This window comes from Ambystoma mexicanum, chromosome 13, assembly GCF_040938575.1.
Source record: "Ambystoma mexicanum isolate Mex_15411 chromosome 13, UKY_AmexF1_1, whole genome shotgun sequence".
NCBI lineage: Eukaryota > Metazoa > Chordata > Amphibia > Caudata > Ambystomatidae > Ambystoma > Ambystoma mexicanum.
Genome location: NC_090938.1, coordinates 443,697,187 through 443,716,657, shown reverse-complemented (window position 1 = coordinate 443,716,657; position 19,471 = coordinate 443,697,187). Strand labels below are relative to the sequence as shown.

The 19,471-nt window shown below is 46.3% G+C and overlaps 1 protein-coding gene across 8 annotated transcripts in view; it reads right to left on the bottom strand.

Moving 5' to 3' along the window:
• ARHGAP27 (Rho GTPase activating protein 27) overlaps positions 1-19,471 on the bottom strand; it is a 785,924-nt gene that overhangs the window by 598,611 nt on the left and 167,842 nt on the right. Inside the window, exon 1 of one of the 8 annotated variants that reach the window (XM_069634068.1) lies at positions 18,162-18,294. The exons of the other annotated variants lie outside the window; for them this stretch is intronic. The gene's annotated coding sequence lies outside the window, so the exon portion shown is untranslated. Of the gene's footprint in view, positions 1-18,161; positions 18,295-19,471 lie in introns of those variants that run through there. 8 annotated transcript variants of the gene reach the window in all.

Genomic DNA, 19,471 nt, shown 5'->3' with positions numbered 1-19,471 from the left:
CAGATCGTGGCAATAGCATACATAGGTTTAGGAGTTGTGGTGGTGAAGTAAACAATGTTAGTCTAACAAAGTAAATAGAAAGAATGTAAAAGTAAATGGAATGTGGTTTAATTTTGTAATATTTAAATAACAGAAGTTGGGAAATGTGGATAAAGGTGCTTCATGGATTCCCGCATGTAGACGCTCCTGGTCGGATTGTCGAAGAAAAGGCAGATAAACATGGGAGGAGTTGCTTAGTTAGCTTTTTTTTCCTGCCTGCTTCGGAAGTTAGAATGTCTGGAATAAAGTCAATAGGCCTCATTCCGAGGTTGGTGCTAGCCGTGGCGCTATTAGTCATTACGGAGTACATAGTGTGGTAGAGTTTGGTCTCTGTGAATTGGAGTGAGCAGAAACAGGATTGCACATGTTGGTGGGGTGATACCAGGGAAGTCGACTGACTAGCCCTGCAAAGGGCTTCAAGAACAAGGAAAGACAGCATTTTAGGTGGTAGTAGCTGGCAGGGTTGAAAGGGTCATCCTGAGTTTAAATTCCCTATTCCCCATTTGACCACAAACACTGACGCTGGGCAAATAGCTTAATTTACACTCATCTCATTTTTAATATCTACTTAAATTATGACCAAGAATATACTGCCTAATTTAAGGTAGCTATTAGGGCCTCATTACGACCCAGGCGGAAAACCATGGTGCAAATGCACCATGGTCCATGCCGGTAACTTAACGACTCCGCCATGGAGAAAAGGGGAATTACCACCCCATTACAAGGATGGCGGGGCGGTAATTCCCACTTCCTCCATGGCCCTTCCCCATTCTCATTTTTGCCCCATAGGGCTCAATGGGATTGGGGAAGGCGTTAAGTACGGTACCGCAAATTGCAGAACCGTACTTAACACCAAGGTCCCTTTGCGGGTCCCTACTTTAACGGCTGGTGTAGACCAGCTGTTAAGGTCGGGTCCCGCAAAGGGACCTTGTAATCAAGCGCTAATGGGTTAACTGCGCTGCAGCCTTTTACTGCGCCGTTAACCCATTAGCGCCAGGGTCGTAATGAGGCCCTTAATGTTTTATTTTCATTATTATGGCTGAGGTGCCAAGCATGGTTTTCAACCAGAGAGTGAAGACGCATGAGAGTCAAGACTTGTTGAGCAGGTGATACAGCAGAGAGGTGTGAGTGGAGAGAAGGTGCACCTTTCGAGATAGAAGGGAAGATTTAGAGGATGCATGTATTTATAGGATGCATATATCATGAACTGGACAAAAAGTGGGAAAAAGCAGTTATCACTCCAACATGTTGAGCATATAATGGCAACAATAATATTACTGCAGACCCCGGCGTCAACTCCGACCCGAACTGACAGCGCAGGGATAGATGCGAGTCGGCAGCATAAACAGAAGTGTGCCGCCTTAAAGATAAGTGGAAGGGGGAAAGTGGGTAGGGGATTTCGGGGGAGAAGTGTTCTTTCTGATCACTGGGGCACGCCGTAATGGAAGTCGTCATTTTCTTCGTCAACATTATGGGCGGCACAGTGATCACATAGATCCAAAACTACATAGAGGGAAAGATTGGGAGGTCGGACAGCGGATGGAGAAAGAGGAGGAAAATGTGCTATAAGGGGTCAACTGGTAACATCTGGTTCCTCGACGAGCAGGGTATTCAATTCCTACATGAATTGCAGGAGAGATTGGCCCACATGATGTGCTTTTGTGTGTTATTCTAGAGTGTGGGTGCATAGAAGGAGAAGCAAAAAAAGTATCCAGTGAAATCTTCACCAGACCTGGGTCGCCAAAAAATGTAGTGAAGACTACTGTATACTATATTCAGACACTCAATTTTTCCTTGGTCGTTTTATTCATCACCACAAATGATGGAGCCATATATGTGTAGAATACAAAAGTTTCTTATTTTCTTAAGTTTCATTTTCCATTTAGGTTGAGCAGAAGCCTCTACCGCTGATGCATTTCGGACCAAGGTCCTTCTTCAGGGCGGATTCTACGATCACAATATCAAATAAATGTTGTTTAGAAAGGAGTTAACAATTCAAACAGAAAATATGCTTCTCAACTAGCTTGTGTTGTCACATGGTCATATACATGGAATCAAAGTATCCTCACTGTAACTGCAATCATGGAAAGTCAAGTGGACATATGCATTCTACTGGTTTTGTCGTTCTTTCTTCCTGCAACGTAAGTGTATGGGTGTCAACTTACAGGTTCCTTAATTGGAAATACAAAATCCTAAAAACTTGTTGAAAAGTAACAAAATACAAAATGCTATAAGTTAGGCAGGTATTTTACCCCATTGATCGGATGTGTGCCATCATGGTAACAGAGGCATCAACTTGTGCGAACTCAAGTGGTCAGCGGCGAAGGAGTATGTATCATGATGGACGTGCGTCCCTCACCAAGGTAGCAAAGGCCGTGCCTGCGTGTGACAGATCCGTTTGTCAGCAACTAATCTGGGAGTGCGCATAATGTTTGTCAAGGTAATTTACGATGTGGTTGTTTGTAGTGAACTGCAGAATCCTGCTTACCATGACGTTGCAGTCTTATGTTGCGTGTCAATCGATGAGCGAGTAATGCTGCTGTGTCTCTTGGGAGGGATGTGGTGGTTCGTTCAGAGATCTGTATACTGTGAGGTTGCCTCAGGATGCCACTCAGTAGCGTGTGATGACGTGTCGGGGTGGACGAGTGTGCGGCACGTCTGATTGCCAAGGAAACACGTAAACAGATTACAGCAATTTGACAGGCTGTCTGATGTGCTGCTGGTTAGCTGTATGTCTGAGAAAACAAACAAGGTCTTGTAATGTGCGTGTAAACGGTAATCCAAATGGGCAAAATATGATCCTTAGTGTATTAATGCACCATGTGGTGTCTAATTAGCTACCTAGCGTGTCTTGAGCAAGAAGTACAGATGCATGGTGATGTGTGTATTATGTGTATAGGTGCATCTAAAGGTGTCTGGTGGAGTACCTAGCGTGTCTAGGGCATGAAGTGCTGCCACCCTTGTATCTTAGGACATAAAAAATCTATGCTTCTAATCTATCAGTCTATTATCATTGTTCTTTACAAAACACAGCAGGGTGAGTGTGTGCCTTCATGTCAAGAGAGAGTACACATGTTGTAGTTCGTAGGTTCAGTGTCAAGCTCTCTTATGCAAAACTCTGGTACAAGGATGGTGAAAAGTATTTACATTTCGTCTTTCAATAAAATAAGCAGCAATCTCACTAATGCTGCATCAATGTGAACAAACAATTCTCTAGGAGATAAGATGGTGGTAATAATAGACAGACATAAACTATACATTGTCTCATCCTAAGGCAGTTACAGAAAACAATATCTATCTAGTTTCTCGTGCAGTTAAATTCCAGTGCAGGGTCAATGGAAAACATATTCATCTTGTCATTAAATAAAATAGGTAGTGATATCACTAATTCTTTCCTAATTCCAAGCAAATGGATCTCTAGACGATAAGATGGGGTGATAATGGAGAGGCATAGTGTATGCATAGGATCATGTTCAAAAGGTTACAGGTAGCAATATAAATCTAGTTCCTCGTTCAATCCATTGGGGGAAACAGTGTCAAGTTTTTCAATCCAGTAAGCTTCCCTTTGTTCGAACTTTCTGGTAAGCCTCAGTCTTAGGTTAGAGGGATTGATAACCTCTAAGATCTGGAATCTGATTTGCAACAGGGTGCCTGGCTTGTTCAAAATATCTGGAGTTGGGAGAGTGTTGTTTTTTTGTTCTGATGTCAGATTTATGTTAATTCCATCTTAGCCTGGCTTTTCTGCTTGTCTGGCCTATATAAAGAAGGCCGGAGGGACATTTGATCGAATATATCACACATTTAGACTTGAATGGAGATTAGTCTCTGAGAGTTATCTTTTCACCTGTTCTTGGGTGTGTTACCGACTCGCCTTGGATGATACTGTCACAATGACCACATGACATGCAGGGGAAGGTGCCCTTCTTGTTGGTCTGTATTCTTCTTGTTTGCTTCAGTTGTGTTTTCACCAGATCTCTCAGGTTGCTGCTGCGTTAAAAGGCAAAAATAGTTTTTTCTTGTAGCCTATTGTCGCATGACAATAGAGGCCAGTGTCTTAATATGTTTTTTTGATCCTTGATGTCTGTACACTGTAATTTCTAACAGAAACCAGCGTATTACCTGGTTTAATCACTCTGTTTGCATGATTCAAGAGCTGATGGTTCTTTTGTTTCAACTTTGCTGGTTGCCATTAAGAGTCCATCTTTTTCATGGCCTCTTTCTTTGAATTTTGCCATCATTTTATTTTTTTCATGTTCGGATGTCATCTCGGTGCTGATGATTCTTTTGACACGTAGTGACTGGCTGTAAGGCAAGCTTCTGATTGTTGGAGGGTGTAGAAACTCATCATATGCAAGAGATTATTTCGAACTGTAGGTTTGTGGTACAGGTTGGTGTCAAAGCTGAGTGCGTTAGGTGGTATCTGAACATCCCAAAAATGTATTTGCGGGTTGCGACTATCGTGTGTGAACTGTATCCTCTTGTCTATCTTATTGAGGTATATGAGAAATGCATCCAATGTCTGACTTGTGTCACTCCAGATCAAAAAAATGGCATCAATGTATCTTCCCCAATATCTGATAAATCTGTGCCATATTGGATGTCTAATGATTTGGTCATCTTCAAATTTCAACATGAATGCATTTGCATAGAATGGGGCCGTTGTGGCGCCCATCGTGGTGCCACTTGCTTGTAAATAGTGTATATTGTGTTTGAAGTAGGCATTCCATGAGATCAATTCTAATGGCACCATGATCCATTCTTTTTGGGGCTCCTACCTCTTCTTCTTGTAGTAGAAGCCATTCCACTGCTTGTTGACCAACGTTGTACGGGGTCTAGGTATAGAGACTGTTAACGACAATGGTGACCAGGATGTCTTCTCTTTTGGTCTGCATGTTATTGAGGCTATTCAAAAAGTATGTGGTGTCCTTTATGTACATAGGGTATTTTTAGATGATTGGTTGCAGTATGGTATCAATGTATATACCCAGAGGTTGAAGCACACTGTTTGTGGCTGCCACTATTGGTCATCCAGGAGGTTGGGTCATGGATTTATGTATCTTGGGCAGAAGGTAAAAGTGTGGTGCTTTAGGATAACTTTGTGTAAGGGGCATTCTTGTCTTCTCATTGATGCATTCATTACTCTCTGACATATCCACTATGGATTTCAAGTTATCTGTGAACTCACTTGTCGGGTCACTAAGTAGTACATTATATAAACTCAGGTCACTCAATTGTCTCAAACGTTTTGCTTCATAGTCTGCCACATTTAGAATGACCAACGCACCCCCTTTATCTGCTGGGCAGATGACAATCGTATCATCTTCATAGAAGTTCCTGATGATTGCTAGGTCTTGCTTGCTTAAATTCCTATATTCCGGTGTGTTGTAGGATATCTTTTTCAAATCTTTTAGTACAGTTTAATAAAAGATGTCTATGGTTACATGAGGTAATGGTGGCATAAAGGTATTTTTAGGTTTGAGTTCAAGGTAGGTACTCTGTGGTTGGTTGATCATCTACCATTTCAAAGTCCGCAAAATAGGCTCTCAATTTTATCTTACAGATACATTTAAAGATCTCAATCTTTGTGTTGAAAAAATGTGCACCGAAAGTTGGGACAAAACTCAAACCTTTTTGTAAAACCCATGTTTCAAGATATCTCAATGTGCAATTAGTGATGTTAACTACTAGAGTCTCCTGTTCGGGTATCTGCTTTCTGGTTTCCGTGTCCCTTCTCTTCCTTCGGCGCCTCCTGGTTCTTTTCTTCTTCTGTCCTGGCCTGAAAAAGGCTGTCTAGGTGGTGTTGTGGGTCTGTCGTCGATCTGCCTGTTTGGGACACCACCTGATGCTGATGGTTCATCTTTTTGGCCAGTTATAGAGGATCCTGGTCTGGTCTGGGAATCTGAATCTGAGCTGCATAAATCTGATGAATTATTTTGTTGGTATGGTTGAGTGGGATTCCTGTATTTATCATCCAAGAGTATACTTTGTCGTTGTGGTAGTCGTACGTATCACGTTAAAATTTTGTGAATATTTTTAATTTCTAGTTCGGATTTGTATTTCTCTAATTTGTTGTTAATGTCTTCAAGGGTTTTATTCATATCATCTGCACTCAAAGTTGAAGTGAGTTTGGTCTTTATTTCCTCTATGTCGTGATTGATTTTAGCTTATTAGACAATTCCTGTATAGTTAGGAGGATCAAGTCCAGGGAGTATTTATTCAAGATGTTTTCCCATTTGCGTACAAACTCCTTATTCTCCTTGCAGAGAGTGGGACGTAGGGGCATGCAGAAACCTTGAGGTATCTTTTGTGTGTGGTAGTATTTGGTGAGAGTTGTTGCATGCAGTTTCCAGTTAATATCCTTTCTAATAAGATATTCTAGTTGCTTGATCCGTTTGGCTGGATTCAAAGTGTTGGAACTTGTTCCTGTCTCTTTGATGAGATTCAAGATGGTTTCCGATTCTTCGGATGAAAACCAGAGAGTTTGGTCATGCTTATTTCTCATTTTGGAAATGTCCTCATATGACATTGTCGTCTGTTTGCCACCACCCTGATTGAGTATAAAGAATTATGGAGATAAAGCAAGGGGGCATAGGGTGGGCATAGAAGGAGAAGACCTGTTCTTTGTTATTTTGTTGCTTTATCTCTGAAATTCTGGTGACGGGGCATATGGTGCTCCATAGGCCTCCAGAGATAGTGAGTTTTTCAGCCAGGATGGACAGAACTTTGTTTGTCATTGCCTTATATGGGTCAGGAATCCTCACCTGCAAGTCCCTTTTCCGCCTTGGAAGACGCTGTAGAGGTTGGGGATGCGAAGGGACTTAATATCCCAGCATGACGAGCAGCGATTACGCCAATCCACGCAAGGCGTACGTCTCGTCACACTGTCATCAAATGGCTTGGAAGGACGCAGTGGGGCATCATGTAGAACAATCCAGAGACAGATCGAATAAGAAGTGCTACAGGCAGAGGGACAACTCTCAACAACTTGCTTAAGTACTTGAACCCCTTACCTTGCTTCTGTGCTTTCCATGTTGCCCGTTCCCCTGTGCCACATTCCTTGTGCTCCTCCTGCTACTATCTTTATTAAACATTCCCTTCCTTGCTCTCTCTCTCTGCCCTCCTTCCACTTCGTTTCTCCTCTAACTTTCTTGTTGCCTGACTTCCTGTGTACCATATTGTGCAAACGTCTCCCGGATTGGATCTACTTTCTGGACCTTGCTGCCTTCATTCACTAGGGTTTTGGGGGACTGGATTTATATATTTATTTCTTTACCTTTTTTTGTAAGACACTCTGCAACACACCTTTATGTTCCTCGTTGGCTCATTGACCCTCTATGTTTCCTAGAATTAACTTTTTCCCATATCCCTTATTTGCGTCTGCATGTCAGGTCCTTTGCTCTTTTTAATTATTTTTCTTTTTCTCAAGTCTCGTGTTTTTGTGCGGTTTCCTGATCTATGGACTCAGTGCTCAGGGTGGTATTCCTACATCAGCTAGGTTCTTTGCCAATATCAACTTCACCCTAGATAGGTTATTTATTTGCCTTAGGTAAATTCATTTAACATAGGGTTAGAGGGATTCTAACAGTTCCCTTTCGTTTCCACAGCCTTGGGGTCCTCGTCATTGGTGTCAGTGTTTTTCTCTCACCTTTTTGGCCAACATGAGTAAACCAACCTTTTGGTAGGGGTCCACTGGTGTGCTGGAAGGGGTGGGCGGGCATTCCAAGCAGACACCACCTTTGACTTGCAACAATATGTGATGTTGATGTGTTTTGCAGAACTGGAGGGGTAACAAGAGAGTTGGGATGATGTGGTCGCTTTCCTTCAGTCTGTGGTGTGCTGGACAGCTTCCGCTGGGCAGAAGGTCATTAATCCGATCAGGAAGCAGAACATTGATCCCGTTCAAGCAGGAAAGGATGGATTGCTTTGAGATAACAATTAGTGGGGTGAATGCATGTGGAAGAGGGAGCTGGAGGGGAAGTGAGGGCTGCCATGAGTGTTTCACTTTGTGCTGATAAGTCCTTTTCAGTAAAGGGGATCCTAAATCATGAAGACGCCCAGACAGGAGAAGAGAGAGCAAAGAAGTATGGAAAGCTGATGGGATGTACCTGAAAGCAGAAGGTACTTGTATGTAAGTAGGTGTATTTGGGTTGTGTGGAAATTACATTGGCAAGGGAAGATGTATACGTAGTGAGCGAACTTAGGGCATCTTAGCTATCAGTTCCCACCTCAAACAGCTTGTGAATTGCACTGAGGTGCTGTTTGCTACTTGTTAAACTGCACCATGTGCTGGACACAGAGGACCCGCTCACCAATCCAGTCCCTAATTTCCACTCCCAGACTCCTGGATCGGCACTGTCCAGATTGAAAGGTTTCCATAGTGATTCTGTCACCCTGCGCTAGTTTTAAAGGCTCTAGAGACATTTAAGACAACACTCCTTCCATTTTTAAAGCATTACCTTACAAGGGTATCTGCAGTGGTTCTGTTGCCCTGCCCTGATTTTAAAGACGCTAGAGACATTTCAGACCACACTCCTTACCTTTTTAAAGATATCCTCATTGAACCTGAACATTTCTGCTGAAAATATTGCCTGTGCAACCCTGTCTTCAGAACCAGAGTGCTTCATGTGTCCAGAGGTCTGCATACTGTGACCAATCAAAGGTATTCATCCCATCTCCCCAGGAGGAAGCCAACCCCTTTGAGGCTAGGGAGGTGAGCCAGCCCTGCAAGACGCTCCTTTTGAGTCTAGGCAAGTGTGACCTCACTGGGAGTGACTCCCACTTAGGGGACAAGAACTGTCATTCCCACAAGGAACTCTACAGACCACCCACTGTATCTGCATTTAAGGGAATGCGTTCCATAAAGAATATCTCTTTAAGAAGATATCTGTACATACCTGTGATGAGTAGATCACAAGAAGAGAGAGAGTACTGTGCGCTGGGGAAACCCCCTGAAGTAATCACGCCTTAGAGAGGCAGACCAGGAGGAAGCCACAGAACGTGAAACAGTTTGAAAAGCGAACAACACCAGCTCAAGACGCCGGAGGCCCGGTGACGAAGACAATGGGGAAGCCGATCTGAGGACCGGGAGAGAAAACCAGTCTGGGGTGGTGTGCCAGACGTCTGTCTAACAATGCCTGTCTCCCACCCGCTAGCATCCCTCAACCACAGCGGCTGACAGAGATGTGAGGAACGGACGTTGGAGAAACCTGAGACAGAGATGTGAGAATGCGAAGCATGTTAGCCCAATGAGTGTCGAGCCCTGAAAAGTCACCCTGGGCAAACAAAGGTAGATGGGTGAACGGGAGAGGTGGAAGGCCACTGTGGCAAACTATTGTAAAGAGAGGTATGCGTGAAAGGCTGAGGGCAACGTTCAAACAGTAAAACCGAATAAGTCAATATGTGCGGAACAAATAAAGCGCTTGAAAAACAAGGCTGCTTGGGAAGCAGAAGAAAAGTGGAAACAAATACCCTTGGATGAGGGCAAACAACCACATGAGCTCAGTGTTGAAGAGGGGCGAAGACACTCCATATACAAGTGTAATAAGAATTGTGATTTGAAACTGACATGTGAATTAAATAACAAGAGAAAGAAACCAGTGGAGAAAACCCAGGAGAGGGGGATTTCTAACACAGACAAAATCTTACAAAACCTATGCAAAGTTGGATCTCAAGAATATGAGAAACCTGAAAGAAAAGTAAAGACTTTGAGACAGTGCGCCTCACTACAAGTGTGCCGGTCTGGAAACAACATGTCGGTAGTTCCGTACCAACACCTTTTCTGGACTGGCACAGTATGAGTCAGGATGCCGGTATCACCAGCACCATAAGTGACCCACCGCATCTGGCAACACTGTTGCTGGTATCTGCAGAGTGCCGCTGCAGCCGTTTCTGTCATACCGGCATGGCGTAACGAAGTGTACATTACGATCAGCACGGACACGCAATTACTGGCATGTACATGCTGGTATGGACGTGAAATCGTTGCCGGACCAGGCATTAAGTAGATTAATGTGTTTAGAAACATGCCACAGGTGCAAATAATCAGCACAGGTGGTAAAAATGATCAGTGCTACAGCACAAAAGAACCACTCCCACACCCCTTACAACACCACAATGCTAACAGTAGAGGTAGCAGTACTAGAGCTGGAGGCCATTCCGGCAGGACTATTAATTGAAGAGGCAGGGAGGAAGAGGATGGAGCAGAGGCGTTTGAGGAGACGGAAGGCCATCATGGCCCAGCAAAACCCCATTGCCCAGCCTGTTGCACCACACCGACATCCACCAATCCCTCATTTAAGGGTCACTCCATTAAACCTGAGCGAAATGCAGATCCATCATCAATATAGTGGACCTGATCCACGATGACCTGGTCAGCCCCATAAATATACGCACAGCCATCCCCCCACTTGCTCAAGGTAGCGTCTGTGCTACACTTCCTTGCCACAGGCACATACCAGCACACAGGCGGAGAGTTGCATGGGATATCGCAACCCTGTTACTCACGTGCCCTGTTCCAGGTCATTGATGCACTCCTGCAGCACGTACGAGACCACATCAGTCTACCCGGAACAGCAGAGCAGGTAAATCTCATGAAAATAGCCTTCCATGCCCTTGCAGGCATGCCAAACGTCATTGGTGCCTTGGACTGTACACATGAGGAGCTGGTGGCCAGGCATGCTGTGGAGGCTGTGCACCGCAACAGAAAACTATATCATTCACTGAACGTGCAGATGGTGTGGAAATGGAACATATTGCAGGATAGGGAGTGTAAAGGCGAATGGTTGCTATGAATAATAATCTCAGGAATCAACACATACAGTCACTAAGTGTAAGGGGACAAGTATGCAGTTTGTGTTGAGCGTGCATAAAACATGAAAGTGTACAGGTGTGACTGAAGCTGTTACACAGTCATAGCATGCCTGAGGGCAAGGCCTTGACATGCGTGCCAGCATTTTAGATATCTATCCAGTGCATGCATGGTAGAAGCCAATCTGACCTAATATGACAACAAAACAACATGTACCATAATGCACCACAACAGATTGGAAACATGTAGCAATAACACATTTCAGCAAACACATACCACCCGATGGACAGACAGAGAACACTGCACCCACCCACATACCAGGGTTAGCCAACACACCAATTGTCCATGTCCTCTGCCTGTTCGAACCACACAATCACACATGCTACTCATTTCAAATGTTAAAGTTCACTAGTACATGGACTTCTTGTTCACTTTTCCTTCATAACACAAGAATGATAGATGCAGCTTTTCATTTTCTGTCTTTGGTATTACAAAGGTCGGAGGTCATGTTGAATGCGAATGGCCCAAGTGAACCACGTTGACACCCTCGCTCTGGCCCTTGCTGATGTTTGCAACCACTCCTTTGCCTCAGGATCCTTCCCCTCCCCTCTGAAGCACTCCCTTGTGCATCCTCTTCTCAAGAAGCCCACAGCTGATCCTTCTTGTCTGGCTAACTATCGCCCAATTTCCATTACTCTCTTTCTGGGCAAACTCCTGGAAAAGTTGGACATCTCTCAGCTTAACCTTCATTCCAATTCTGTTGACTGTCTCCATGACCACCAGTGTGGTGTCAGAGCTGCCAGAAGCACAGAAACTGCTCTCCTAAACATCAGTGAAGATCTGCTCTCCAACCTTGACTCTAACATTCCCTCTGTCTTCATCCTCCTCGATCTCTCTTCTGCCTTTGACACAGTCAACCATACCATCCTGCTCAACCGTTTCCATGATAACCTGGGTATCACTGATCAGGCTCTGGCCTGGCTGACCTCTTTCCTCTCTGATCGGCCCTCCCAGGTCCAACTTGGGTTCATCCTATCATCTATCTTCCTCTCTACCTGTGGTGTTCCCTAGGGGGCTAACCTTTTGCCCTTTCTTTTCAACCAATACCTGGCAACTCTCACCCACTGCATTGCCATTTTCTGCTCAAATTTTCAGTGCTATGCTGACGACACTCAACTAATTTTCAGGCTGCCCTCTGCCACCTCCTCTCCCTCTCTCATCTCTGATTGCCTTACTGCCATTCAAGATTGGTGTGCCGCTAATGATCTTTGTTGGAATGCCAGCAAGACCTCCTCATCGGCACACCTTCACCATCCTTTCCCCTCACTCTCTGGCCGGCCTCCCTTGGCCCTCCTCCTACCCCCACCTGCAAGGCTAAGAACCTCTGGGTCATCTTTGACTCCACACTTTCCTTCTCCGCCCACATCTCTGATGTCTCTAAAAAGTCAAACTTCCTACTGCACCTCCTCAGAGGTACTCTGCCTTTCCTCTCCTTCTCCCAGAAGCTCGTGGTTTCCCAAGCTCTGGTTCTCTCTAGGTTGGACTATTGTAACAGCCTCTTTCTAACTCTATCTGCCTCTACTCTCTGCCCTCTGAAACTAATCCAGAACAGGACTCCGAGACTTGTCCTTAGCCTCAAGCCCTGGGATCATATCTCTCCAGCTCTGAAATCTCTCCATTGGCTCCCAGTGGATGCAAGGATTAAATTCAAAACCCTCTGCATTGTCCGCAAGGCTTTCTGGGGCCTGGATCCAAAATACCTTCACCTATCCCTCCGCAAATACCTCACCTCTCGAGCTCCTAGCTCCTCTACCTCTAACTCCCTCAGGGTCAGTCGTTTTTCAAAGAAACAAGCTGGGGTAGATCTCTGTCTTTGGCTGGGGCCTCCCTCTGGAACAGCCTCCCTGCCACTCTAAAACGTGAGGAGAACCATCTCTGGTTCCGGAAGCACCTCAAGACCTTCGTCTTTGCTTCTGCCTTCGCGCCACCTCTCCCCTGCTGATCTGTTCTCTCTTGGCACCGTGCACCTGGCCACCCTCTGTCCTTTGGGCCCAGGTACCTGCTCACCCTGCCACTCTCCCGCACTGCCTGCGGGCCACCCCTTGCACTGGGCACTGTATCTTTACCCATACAGTCCCACCTTTTTTATTCCTGCACTTATCAGACCTACCCGGTCTGCTCCTTAATCCCAGCACTTGCCAATTGCTGGCTGCACTAATATCAATATCAATGCCACTGCAGACCACACCCTCCACACGCATATTTACATAGTGCATATCAAGTACCTGATACAGGACATATGCTTAACTATATGCTTAACTAAATATTGCATGTGCATGTGTGTCCACACAAATGAACACTATAGAGTCTGTGCCAACATGACATGGACAGAGGAATGACAATGTACAATTTCTGTTGGCCCCCTGCAGGTGATGCTGGTTACCCCCTGTCGCCATGGTGGATGACACCCGCGAGAAAACCACACAACATCCACAAGCAGACATGCACGGGATGAACTTATACAGCAATACTTCTCATCACCTGTCATACACGTGGCACAAGCCACCTTGCGTACTGGGCACTGCCCACTGCACGTAAATAAATACAATCACATGGAATAATGAATGTCCAGTCATAAATTCTATTTGCCACACTAACTATATTTTGTGATTACAAACTATGTACAAATGTGAAGTTGCTATACTAGTGATACTGTGCACCCCAACTATCGAACCTCACCCCACCCCCTCCCCAACTATCCCTCACCACACCCCCTCCCCAACTATACCTCCCCCACACCCCATCACCAAACTGTCTATGACCATATCCTGCCCTGCATAACTATGTACATTAGCAAAATTCTCAGACAGGGCACCCATGTATCTATGGCCTATTTCCGGCCCCTTTTATGCTCCCAGGTGCGGCTTTGTGCAGGACGATACAGCTGCACCGAGCGACGGCATGGGCTTCTCTGTAAAGAACTCCCTGGTGTGGTGCTAGTGGAGGGAGCCGGTGGTGTTGACAGGGGCCTTCGGTCCAGGAAGGCCTGGAGCAACATGGACATTGTTTCGGCTATTGAGGACATGACACGGTTGTCCTCCCTTACCCAGCGTGACATTTGCATGTGTGCATCGGCCCAGTGCCCATGCATTCCGCCTCGAACTGGCCTGCACACTCTCCCACATCAGGTGTGCCTCATGAAGGTGCTGTTGCACAAGTGATGTCCGAGCATCCTGGCGTTGCTCCATCCGTGACAGGCACCCTTCAATTTCCTTCACACTGCGTAAGGGTGGAGCTTTGGGGCTCATTGGGCCCATGGGACTAAGGGCCATGGCCTCCTCGTAGTTGTGGTCCGTGTCAACAGTTTCTGCTCCAGCCTCGTCACCAGTGTTTTCCTCAGGACACTCTTGTGGACGTCCTTGCAACTGGGGTGCAGGTGCCACTGGGATGGTGGGCGACTGGGCTGCAGGTACCACTGGATGGTGGGCAGCAGGGCTGCAGGTGCCACTGGGATGGTGGGCGGCAGGGGAGCAGGTGCCACTGGGATCGTGGGCGGCTGGGCTGCAGGTGTCACTGGGATGGTGGGCAGCTGGAGGGATGCGGATGTGGATGCACTCTGATATGTGCCTAAGAATGCTGTGGAGTCCAGTGTGGATGTGGTGGTGGCCCTCAATGTGCTTGGGTGGCCAGCCTCATTGGCAGATGATATTCTTGAGGGAGTCAGAAAGGCAGGTCATCAGTGTTGGGTGTGGATTGATGAGACAGACAAGAATGCTAGTACTTTATGATGACAGTGCTGTCAGGGACATGGTGGTGGCCATGGCATGGTTCACACATACTTGTGTCAGGGATACTGTGCGAGTGCATGTGTGGTGTGCCTACATAGTGTGTGCAGTGGCACTTCCGTGGTGTACTTGTGTTTCCTGGTTTTGGTGTTATGGGTGTGGCACACAAGCTGTATGATATTGTGTTGTGGCTGGTTATGCCATGGATGTATTACACATGTGACTGCTGCTTGTGGCACTTACTGCATTGCTGATGATTTCGGGACATGGGTTATGGTGGGTGGGAAGAGGGGGCCACATGTTTCATTGCTGTGTGTGGTGAAGGTGCTTGGCACTGACGTGACTTTGGCCTTTGCTAGCACAGCGGTAACAAGACAAGTTAGGCTGTGGCAGGTGGATGTGTGTCTGAGTGCCTGCAGAAGCATCTTGTAAGGGCGATACAGGGGGCCTGTGTTATGTTCACTGTGTAAGTGGGGTATGAATGAGGTTTGGGTGCTAGGTGTATGTGGATGTGTGCAACCAGGTTGCGGGAGGGGGGCGGCAGTGCTGTACTGGCATTGCGCATGATATACTTGACATGTTTGCCGACTCTAGTGTATGCAGTGTGGACAAGGTGGTTGATGTGACATTAGGGTTAGGGGAACTCACCAGCCTCCTCGGATGTCAAGCCTCCGGCATCCGCTGCACCAACTCCCTCAATAGACTCTAGGTACAGCACGCTACTGCAGGTCTCCTCCCATGGCTGCAGGTGGCTGGGGGATGCAGTGCCGCCTCCTTTGGCCATGCCCTGTGTGCGCTGGACCAACAGGAGGTTTTGCACCCTCAGACGCAGGTTGTCCCACCTTTTATGGCAGTCACAGACAGTGTGGGGTGTTGTTCCAACTGCAGTGACCTTCTGGGCCATCTCCTCCCAAATTGCCTTTTTGCATAGCTGGGCCTGCCTTCTGAAGAGTTGGTCAGCATGCTCGACTATTGTATCAGCAAGTATGTTCAATTCAGCCTTGATGAAGCGCGCATTGCACCTCTGGGTTGCAGGTACCCTTACTGACAAGTCTCTTGATCTGCTTCTGTGCTCGGGATGTGGGTATCACTCCTGTGCACAGAGGATTGCAGTGGATTGTGTTTTCTTAATTGCCGGCGGTCCATTTCCTGTTGCTGCGAACATGTTATTTCCGGTCATGGTAATAGCGTCACTGTTGTTACCGGTGAGTCCGGTAGCCTGGAGCCAGAATCGGAGTCACCGGCACCGAGGGGGGGGGGGGGTTGGTGGTATTACAAGCATGCTGGAATGCACGTGCACGCTAACACGGAATCAACTGTTGATTACGGCAGCAGTGCTTCACGGACACGGTAGCACCAGCATGCCGGTAATTACAATTTTTTACCGCCAGGCCCGTAATGAGGCCGATTATAGTATCTTCAGGAGAATTGTTATAAGCATAACACTAACAAGAGTGAACGACCGATAAACAGTTGGGATGAGCTGCAAGAGCTCATGAAGGAAACTCCAAGAGTGTCACAGAAGATCAGCATAAGCAACTTATTTCTAAAACAGAGACATTTTTTTTATTGACAATATAAGGAGCCAAGATAAAAACCCTGGGAGAGCTACAGCCAAGAAGGCACAAAGGGAAATGACCAGGAGATGGTATTCTTTTGGCCAGCTTTAGTTGTTTGTATTAGTGGCAGGGTCAGGTAGAGTTAGGTTTAGGACTGAGGACATTTCATTTGATCTTCCTGATGACAGACAAGCACCTTTAGTTACTTTAGTAAGGCAGGGAAACCCCTCTAGCAAAATGGGCCTTTTCTTTATAATTTCATTAAAAGAAAGCCAACATGTCGAGAGCGTGTCCGACTCCTTCTTCTGTCCACCACAATACTCTTCATCTCCCACTACAGGGGTGATTTATTAGTGTTTTTAGTAGTTTGTATGTATGCTTAGTGTGATTAAAGACCCATATTTTTCATTGAACCTGGATTAGACATTGGGCCTCATTACGAGTTTGGCGGTAGCCTACCGCCAAACTCACTACCAGCACCCGTGAATGGGCCACTACCGGCCCATTACGAGATGAACTGGCCGGTAATTGCCCATTCGCGGGTGCCAGTGTGGGCGGGCCCCCGAACCACATTTTGTCCCATAGGGCAGAATAGGGGTGGGGAGCATGGTTGCAGCGGCACCGTTTATAACGGTGCCGGTGCAATCACGAGTTCTGCCCGCGGGTGCCGCTCTGCATGCCTGGTCTGACCAGGCATGCAGAGCGGCACCCGCAAGCAGAACTCGTAGTGTGGCGGTACGGTATCAACGGCGTCAGTAACACTACCGGCGCCGTTTTTGCCTTACCGCCACATTCGTAATGAGGCCCATTATCTTTATTTTGGTACGATCGTTGTTTGGATGCTTCTTTGGTAGGTCTTTGGTAGGTCACGCCCCTACTGAAGAATGCAGCCTGCCTTCTGCTCATGATACCTTCAAGGGGCAAAGGAGGTCTACCATTCATGTTGTGCCTGTGTCCCCGCTGTGACTTTGATCGCTCCTGCTTTACTAGCAGTGTGTGGCTACTCATCCATGGACCCCTGCATTTCAGTAGTCATTTCGTCATTCTGACAAGCAAAAAACTTTAAGCTCATTCATTTTTAGTTTTAGCTCATGGAAGGCACCATCCAAAGAAGGCCATCATTAATGCTATAAGAAGGATTGGAGGATGTTTCATGCAGTAGAAATGCCTGATTTTGTTATTTGTAACATCTTTTCCTACCACGCCACAACATGTCCTTGGTGGCATAGGGTGCTTTCTCTAGCTGCACATGCTATAGAATGGGCAGTGGGTGAAATAAACTGCCAGCGGAGGTTCCTTCACCAGGTCTGGAGGACAACACAAAGAGCCTCGTTACAAGTTAGGCGGTAAGTGGTAACATTGGTGGTAAATGAGTTACTGCCAATTTTACCACTAGGCCAAATTATGAGTTTGTCTTTTGAGTGGAGGATTTGCCTCCAGCAAAACCCTGGAGGCAAATCTTCCCACTTAACGCCAAAAAATCGGCAGAATTGTCGGAATTACCACGGCGGTAATTCCGTTGCTGTAATTCCGCCAAAAAAAATCCCCATTGGGTACAATGGACCCAACATAAATGGGGAATCACACCACCACATGTAATCAGGTGGAAATTCCACCTGACCAAGTGGTGGTAGCGGTAATTCCTCAGGGCTATTTTTGGGAGGATTTACCTCCGGCTTTCCGCCTAACTCGTAATGAGGCCCAAAGTATCCTTTATGTCCTCCTGCCCTCCCACCTGCCCTGCTGCTACAGTCAGAGGCACTGGGGAGCATGGCACGAGGACAGCAAGGACGTCGCGCATGTGTACAATGCAAAAACCTGTCAAAACAGAAAACCATTGAACGAAACATAAGTCACAAATGCTGGATTTGCCAAAGCTTTCTCTATTTTGTTGCTAAGTGCTGCAAGACATGTTGCATTCACAGTTATTTAAAACTTAAAGCCACACCCGCAAAACACCCACAGGCATACCTGAGGGTTGCGCCACCTCTGCCGACCGCAACACTAACACCACAATGCGGCTGCCTGCAGAATCCACCCAAAGCATCCGACCCAAAAGGATTCCAACGGGCGAAACATTCCTTGGCCGTCCTCTGAATGGCCGCCAAACGTGTGTTTGTCTATCAGAAAGCAAGAAGGAAATCCTGTATCCAGGAAGCTTGCCGGAGCCGCGCCATCTCTGCAGCTTGGTGGGTTTTCCTCTGCGCGGTGCTGTGCTGCAGCAGCGCCAAGACAGCATCCTCCCCACGCAGGCCACACCCAGAGCTTCCTGTCTTTCTTCCGAAGCAGAGGCTACTAGCTCAGATTTCTTAAAATATGACTCTTGCTAGCATTACTGTAACAGGTCACGGCTTCTATCTTAAGACAGTTGTATAAGACAGTTCATAACACATTAAATTGTTCTTCGTTCTATTGACTAGGAACATTGCAAGATACAATACTGTCAACAAGTTGAGCAGAACGAATCCCCGCCATAACTCTTGCCCTAAGAAAATAATGCCACGTGCTTGAGTCGGTATGTGGGTTAAGGTAGCGAGTGGGCTTGCCCAATCCCCCCTCCCATCTCAGATCGAGCCACTGCCGGGGGTTCCAGGATTGTTTCTCACCAGAGGACTGAGATCCCCCAATCACATACGAACTGTAATTAATAAAAGAGGCCCACGTTTAATTTAATCAAAGTGAGATTGAAATGTAGGAAGGTTCAAATAAAAAAAAAACTGCAGAAAAGACAAATCAGAATGCTACTGACAAATAATCCAAACTGGGGCTGGGGTCTTCAAGTTACTGAGTAGTGAAAGTTATTCATATTAACATTGCTTTTTTATATTGTAATGCCTAATTCCAGATACCTATCAATGTAGAGAAGTTCAATGTATCTATCTACCTTGTAAGGTTGAAAGGCAGTGTCAGTCGTGCTGGGATTCGAACCGGTGACTACAGGTTACACACACAGTTTAGAAAGGAGCATTTGACTCCTTGAACTGCTTACATGATTTGAATAACCGAAGGTATGGGGATCAAACCTGCTGAAACTCATTGCTTTGTAATGTGTTCTATGTAACAAAGATAACTCGTGTATTTATAGAGCAGGCTTTCAACCCAGGGCATCTGGGCCCTGATAACCGGCGTTTGTTGTTACCACATGTAATAGTACTCGTTTTATTGACTGAAGGGTGAAGGCCTGAACGGGCCTGCAGTTATCTGAACTGTGGCCATGAGGTCAAATACAGAACCCAGGCAGTAGCTGCAGTACTAGACTGAGCCAAAACTCACAGGCAAAG